Source organism: Ruditapes philippinarum, unplaced genomic scaffold (genome assembly GCF_026571515.1).
Source record: "Ruditapes philippinarum isolate M1 unplaced genomic scaffold, ASM2657151v2 ctg5186_1_1_1_1, whole genome shotgun sequence".
Taxonomy (NCBI): Eukaryota; Metazoa; Mollusca; class Bivalvia; order Venerida; family Veneridae; genus Ruditapes; species Ruditapes philippinarum.
Window position 1 is genome coordinate 60,845 of NW_026861590.1, and position 8,111 is coordinate 68,955.

Genomic DNA, 8,111 nt, shown 5'->3' on the forward strand with positions numbered 1-8,111 from the left:
CTAAAACGCACGCAAAATATCCTTATAAAATATCCTTATCATATAAATTTTAACAATTTTAGCTAGATCGTTTAGTGATTTGATTAAATGATAGCTAGCCATTCATGTATTTTAAACGGGTTTATGTAAACTGACTTATCTTATGTCCCAGGTTAGAGCTGTAATGATATCAATCCGCGAATGCACTCAACCTGGCACAATATTATTTTTTGTCAGGCAGCCTAAACAAATGATTATTTAAATTATAAGCCATCAAGTGCTAATACATGCATTAAAAATTATTTAACAGGGTCGTCTTTATGCACATTTCTGAAAAAATACTTTGCTTTATACCAGGAATCTCTTAGATAGATAATAATTACTTCGACACCCCTTCTGGCCTAAACAAAATAAAACGAATGGTAGTAACTTTAGCAAATCAGCAATCAAATTATCAAATCTTTTACATACAGGCGAAAGAAATTAATACATGACCTTTTTAAACAAAGGAAAACATACATTGCAGACCGGCAGCCAAACATATTTTCCAGACAAGGGCTAAATCTATATGTTTCAGGACTTTACACCTCCTGGACGTTTCGGCCCTGAAAGTTTCAACCTCAATTTTTAACCACCTTTTTTCAATTTGATAAATATATATAATAAATACCATGCATTATGGGTTATAATATATTCTAACATGACCCGCATTTACCCTATTGAACATAGAAGAACAGAAAGTGTGTGTTATTATGCAACAGATGCACAGTTTGACATTCTATATTTAGACATTTGACGTAATCATTATACACGTGACGTAACCACAAAAAATCTGACGCGCTGAAAATAAGAACGGAAGCAAATCTGAGGCGCAAATTTGCTTAACTATCAAGTACAGCAACATTTATTTGTTGATGTCGTGTTGGAATCGAAATAATATATCCAAATCAGTGATTTTATCGCTTGATAATAATAACATCACTGTTTGTCATTCGAATGTGCATCATTATAATTCCTCGCATCCGAACTCCAAACAATGATGTTATTGAGTGATAAAATCACTGTTTGGGATATATTATTTCTTAAATATATATAATATAAAACATACTTGCAAACATGATTGATATAAAAAAGATTTTCGGTGATAATACGTATAATGAAATTTCCCTGGAAAAATAAATATTAATTTGATTTTTTATATGAGTTCTGAAAAAATTATCAGCTGTAAAACTACATGCATATATTTATTCTTTTTTTTGTTATCAAAAAATTAAATTCCATAAAAAGATATTGATAAAATATGTTTTAATATAAAAGATAAGAACGATTATAGAAGTGTGAAAAGCCTAATGAAATTTAATGAATTAAAGTTTTATATTAAGAATAAACTTCTATTTTGGGCCCGAAACTGTAAGCGAGAAAAAAATGAGGAAAATGGAGAAACTTGTCAACCTCATGCACCTCGATCCATAAGTGCCAGAAGGGGAGGAGTGTTGGACTCCAATAATTTGTGAATCATGTGAAAACTGTAAAGTATATGGATTTACCAAAAGAGCAGCGCATCAGAAAATATGTTTCATAGTATTGAAATTGAAATTTATTGACATTTTATGCACTATATGTTATAATATGCTATATTATTATTAAGGAACATTAAATGCCTAATACCTTCCTTTTTTGTTACTGTCACAAGTTAAAAAAGAAAGGTGCTGCCTCACCAGGACTTTAACCCGGGACCCTTGGAATACAGTTCTGCCACTCAACCGACTGAACTATATTGTATTAGGCTGCTTACGCATCATCTCCCTATATAGTGAACAGTTCGGAACCATTACATATTCCCCTGCTTTATTGAAATTCGTCCTTGAATGGGTACAGTGGACAATGTGAAATAGGACTTTGAGTTTTACACCATCCATCACAGTCCCCTTTGGAATAGGTGATGGTATGAAACTTCAAGGCCAATTTCACATTGTTTTATTACTAACTGTTGGGAGTCAAATGTCAAAGGGTGAGAAAAATATGCAGCCTGACTGGGACTTGAGCCAGGGATCCCTTGAATGCAGTGTCGAAGCTGACTACCGGCTAAGCTATCAGTCTGCTTGCACATCTTTTCCCGTCAATAGTGAACAGTTCTGAGCTGTAAAAATGAAAAAATCAGTTTTACAGTATCTGACAGGGAAGGGACCACTTCCTTACTGATAGTGGATCTGAACACCTCCGTCTGCATTATATGACATTTGCCATACCTTTTTTTGTTTTTCAATGCAATTTGGTGGATTTTTTTCCATATCAATCAAACAGATGTAATTCTTACTCAATATTATAGTAATATAATGCCTTACTTACTTGGTTTCATTTCCTAGGAGGTTATAATAAGGTAAAATTACCCACATTTTTAAAGATGTAATGTATTTGCTTGAACAAATAGGCATCATAGAAAATTTACCCTATCTTTCTTCATTGTCAATATAATTCAATGGGGTTTTCTTATTTTAGTCAATTAGATGTATAGTTACTTGATAGTATAACATTATTTGGCTTTACTTACTTTGTTTCAGTGACCAAAAGGTTATAAAAAGGTAAACTTACCCAAATTTTCAATGATTTAGTGTGGTAAAGTTATTTATAAGGCATTATAGAAAATTAGCCATTATTTCTTAATTTTCAATGAAATTTGTTGGGATTTTCTTATATAAGTCAATTTGATGTAGGTATAACTTAATATAATAATACTATGTTGCTTATTTAACTTTGATTCATTTACCATGAGGTTATAATCAGGTAATGTTACTCCCATTTTTAATGAATTTAAGTGTTTACATGCTTGTATAGTTATACATCATAGGAAATAAGCCATAATTTTTTGAATATTCAATGTAATTTATTGAGATATTCTTATTTTAATCAATTAGATATGCTTGTTAATTAATATAATAGATTTATGTTGCACTTATAATTCTGTTTCATTTCCTAGGCTGATATAATAAGGTAAAAATCCCCATTTTGTAGTGAATTGGTGTTCTATCTATCTTAGGAAATTTGCAATAACTCTTATATTTTGTAATGAAATTTGGTGGGACTTCCTTACTTTAGCCAATTAGATACGTTTGTTAATTAATATGATAGATTAATGTTCCTCTTGTAGCTTTGTTTAATTTCCAAGGCTCTTATAATTAGATAAAATTTTCATATTTTGTAGTGATTTAGTGCATTATCTTGGACATTTAGGCATCTTAGGAGATTTGCCATAATTCTTATATTTTGTAATGAAATTCGTTAGGACTACCTTATTTTAGTCAATTAGATATGTTTGTTAATTAATATAATATATTTCCCAGCAGGCACATCAACGTTGTTTCAACGTTGAATTTTGGTCAGATTTCAACGTTGAAATAAGGTTGGATTTATATTCGGATTTGAAAGTTGAAACAATGTTGAAATTTCAACGTTGATACAACGTTGCAGCTTCAACGTTGGCACAACGTTGAAGTTTCAATGTCATTTCAACGTTGAAAACCCACCATACTTTAATTTTTGGATATAAAGCAAAGTAACCAAGTTTAACAAAATATCAAGACAATATTAAATACTTCAGATATTTTATTTCAAAAATACAGTTCAAGTGCAGCTTAAATTCACTTTAATAGTTTTATCAATTCAGCTTCAATCTGTTCCAATCTTTTCTTCTTGATCTTTCTGGGTATGTCAAGCGTTTGAGTACTTCTTTGGCTGTCTCTAACTGCTTCTGCAAATAAAAATAAGAAGTTTGTAGTTAAAAGTGACTTGGTCAATCTCAAATTATACATATAATTACTCAACTTAGTGATTTGTTCTTATCTTAAATGCTTTTCACTAAGATTTACATCATAAAACAGCATAGAAATTGAAACATAGCTAAGTTTGATATTGACAGCAAATACTGAATATAAGACAACAAAATCTTTTTAAAAAGAAGCTATTTAAAAGTCTCACCTATGATTGGTAAGAAAAACTGCACCCCGTCAGTTCCTTGCAGCATATTCCCAAGAAATAAACATTCTAGGCTCTAGCTAAGACCATTTTATGCAGCATCCTGAAATCAACAAACATGTAAATTTTATATTAATAATGTTACAGGAATATTCTGAAAAAATATATTTTAAGACAAGATAAAAAACCAGTAGTTGAAAAATTTATTCTTTGTATCGTAAAGAAATTCAAATAAATAAATTGATAAGAATAAATTTCAATTTAACAAACCTGACAGTCCTTTTCATGTTGAATGTATGGTATACAGGCTACAGCGAATGTATGGTGTACAGGCTACAGCGAATGTATGGTATACAGGCTACAGCTGCAGTACTCTAAATTTCAGCCAGGACCAGAATCTAGAATATAAAATAATATATAATAAAATAGAAATAGATTTATTATTCCCCTTAAATTTACGACTATTAAACTTTAAAATTAAACACTCAAATTTGTTTCTTAACTTAATAATAATCATTATAATGTATTTTTTCAAACTAATTAACACTGTATTATACTATCAATAAAATATAAGCATAGTTATATATATTGACGAATCGTCTTCGGACGTAAATTAAGTGGGCCGAACTACTTTATAGGTTTCAATTTTAAAATTGATTAAATTCTAAATAGGATATAGTACAGACAAATGTTTAATAATCTGCAATATAAATTAAAGAAAGACAAGACTTGTTAAATCATAAATTGCCAAGGACATCAATAACTTCATGTTTACAAGGCCTACCGAACCCAAATCATTCAATTAGGTCGCGAAAACGTGTCAAATCACCTCAATCATGTGTTTATATCTCTCATTTATTTCATAAAGTAAATTAATGTAGAATTTAAAGAATAAATAATAATAATTTAGAAAATAATCAGTAAACTAAAGTAAAACATAATAGTTAGAGTCCATTCGAGGCAAAAATACAAGAATCGTTCAGATAATTCTACAAGCAAACCACTTTGTATGCTAAAAGTCTGATTACTTACCCATCAGATTTCATCGAGACCCCAAGCTCAAAATACACGTGGTTCTCAAAATTTAAAATGGCCGCCAAGATGGCGGCTGAATTTTATTAAATATTGACATACTCGAATATCTATGTTGAAACTACCAAAATAGGATATTCTATTCATTTTTGTTCAAGATAAATATTGTAAATGAACTGTTTTTTTTAAATAAATTGACTTTTCATGAAAAAGAAGGATAAAATAACAAATTTTCAGCCATTTTATAGTTGAAAAATGTATGAAAAATCGAAAAAATTACCAAAAACTAAGTTTCACTTTTACTGGTGCTTCAAATGAGCCATCAAGTATATCAAACAATCATTGGTAAACAAGTTTATGGTATATTTTGTCATTTTACAAAAGTTTGCTACACCTATGGCTTCTCTTTGTCTTACTGAGGCGACGCAAAAAGTGGGTGGGGTAAATAGATTCTAATGTAAATAATGGTAATCACACACGCTGCCTCTGTGCAATCTCAACAGAAACACTATAGTGAAAATAATAATTTAAAATCCTACTGATGTTAGGCTTAATTGCAGATTTATTTATAAAATGTAAGTACAAATTCTCATTTTTATATATTTAACCTTTTACCCCATGAGCATATTGTGAAAAATGTCCGTTTTCATTTAAAAGCCTCCTGTTACAAGTTCAAACTATTATGAAACTATGAAAAATGCTTCAATACTGATGAAACTTGGCACAAATGTTGACTGGACCATAGCCTCTGTAACTGCATACTCAATCTTTCATTTTCTGTTAGCATGGCAACGGGGTACGTCTCAAAATTGCGAAAAATCACTATTTTGCATTGTTTGTTTTCTTCAAAACTGATTTCAGTTATCAAAACTGAAGTCCTGCAACTTCTCAATGGATTGAGATACAGTAAAAGGTTTTACAGCTTGGTTACACATTACCTTAAGATCGACCTGAGATCATTTTAAGCCTGTCACGGGTCTAAAAAAGTTTTGGTGATGAGGGGGTCTTCCACCTTCAAGCCCCCCGAACAGAAGCCATCCCCTTTCTGGCAACCTCTTGATGTACCTTTTTGATGGGGGCGACGTCGAAAAACTGATCACTTTTTTAACAACATTTCTCATACAAAAACAGTATTTTGGGCCTAAATAGGACATTTCACTGTTTGTGGCCTCAAAAGGGGGGGGGGGGCAAAAGCCGTCAAAGCATGTCTATAAGACGTAAAAAGTTAAATTAAGATAAACACATCTTTTAAAAAGATTTTTAAGATTTTTTAAAAGAAATCAGACCGATTTTGATTTTAATTCTGATAAAATAGCTGTTACCTTTTCTTCAGCATTATAACAGATTGCTCACAACAGCATTTTAACCATTAAAATAAGTATGTATAAGTACGTACAATGAATTGCAAAAAAAAAGAAACCATGGTTCAATGATAAACGTTAGAAAGCCGTTAGTAAATAAAAAGTTTATCTTTCAAAAACTCGAGCGTTGTCCAACATCCAAAACCCTAAAACATCATGAAATATTTAGAGCCAAAGCTTGTAGATCAATTCATCATCTAAGCGCAAGAAATGGAAGGCGTATGTTTCAGATATAAATGCAAATATCCCTATAAATTATGGGATGCAGTTAGATAGATAAGCGGTAAATCAAAAAGATATCCCACTACTTAGTCAATTGAAATCTAATAATTGTAAAAAGGTAAAAGAGAAAACATTTGCAAAAAACTCTTCTTCAAATAATTATTTTAAATGCGTTTCTACAGCATTTAGTTTCTAAAGTTATAGGAGAACAAATAAATTTTACTTTAGAAAAAGACAAAATTCACAATTCTTTCTTTTCTTTCAAAGATTTAGTTGATTCGATCAAGAAAGCAAAAGATACAACAGTAGGTCCAGATATCATTTACTATGATTTCCTAAACACCTTCCACATCAATCTCTTGAATTACTGCCATTTCGTGCCCTTCTTAACATATTTAACAACATTTCGTTTTCTGGTGAATTTCCTAAAAGTTCGAAAGGAGCTGTGGTTATCCCAATTCCTAAACCTGCAAATTACCGTCCAATTTCACTTACTGGCTTCTTTTGCAAAACATTTGATAGAATGGTCAATAATCCCCTGGTATGGAATTTATAAGTTAAAGCAATAATTTCTAGCTTTCAGTCATGTTTCCGTGAACAACATAGTACAAACAATCATCATATATATCCCGAGTTTTATAAGAAAATCTTTAATAAATAAACAACACTCGGCTTCAATTTCACTTGATCATGTAAAACCTTATGATACAGCATGAAAACATGGTATTCTTAAAGAAATAAAGGATGTAGGATTAAATAGTAGACTTCCAATCTTTATTTTACCTTTCTTGTTTATAGAAACTTTAAAGGAAGCACTTCAACTTTTGATGAAAAGCTTTCTGTTCAATATGCATCAACTGGTAAAAGTCTTGCTTAAACCAAATTACAGCTAACATATTTTAACTAACTAAAGAAAGCTAGCCCCTTCGTTCAAAAGATAGTTAAGAAAAACGTTAAGTAGACCCAATGTTTACTCTTCAAAATGTTGTAGGTGTTTTTTACTCTGCACTTAAATTCTCCAGAAGTTCAAGTTAGTCTTTTAAATTTAAAAAAGTCTCCTGATGTTATTTAAGAACATTTTTCAAACTTCAAAGAACATCTAGATTTTATTCATATTTACATATAACGGTAATACCTTCGAAATCCAAATAAATTGCCAATCGTGTTGTTTTCAAATTTTTCTAAACAGCGCCACCATTTGCACGAACGATAATCATAGACCCGCAACAATTACTTCCCCTGACCGGCGTTATTTTATAAACGGGGTTTTGACTAATACCAATTTATTAATTAATATTATTCATAAAGAACTAAAAAATAAAACAACAAACATCAAAACATATTAACTAATATCTAAAACGTTAATAGAAAGTGAAAAATTATTTCCAACATTATTTGTTTAAGCGCTAATTTTGAATATACGGAAAAAGATTGTAACGCAAATTTTCCTGACAAAAATCACTTACAGACTTATTCAATAAAGGAATAATATCACACAATTAGTGGTGTTAAAGTTTATATAATGATTAAAATAAATGTAAAACT

The 8,111-nt window shown here is 30.5% G+C and overlaps 1 long non-coding RNA gene across 1 annotated transcript; it reads right to left on the minus strand.

Annotated features, from left to right (window-relative positions):
* Positions 1-3,348: 3,348 nt before the first annotated feature.
* Positions 3,349-7,766, minus strand: LOC132716254 (uncharacterized). Its single transcript, XR_009623785.1, has 4 exons — positions 7,702-7,766; positions 4,222-4,349; positions 3,955-4,054; positions 3,349-3,727 (listed from the first exon to the last, which is right to left on the minus strand). It is a non-coding gene; the product is annotated as an uncharacterized LOC132716254 (long non-coding RNA).
* Between the last annotated feature and the right edge of the window lie 345 nt (positions 7,767-8,111).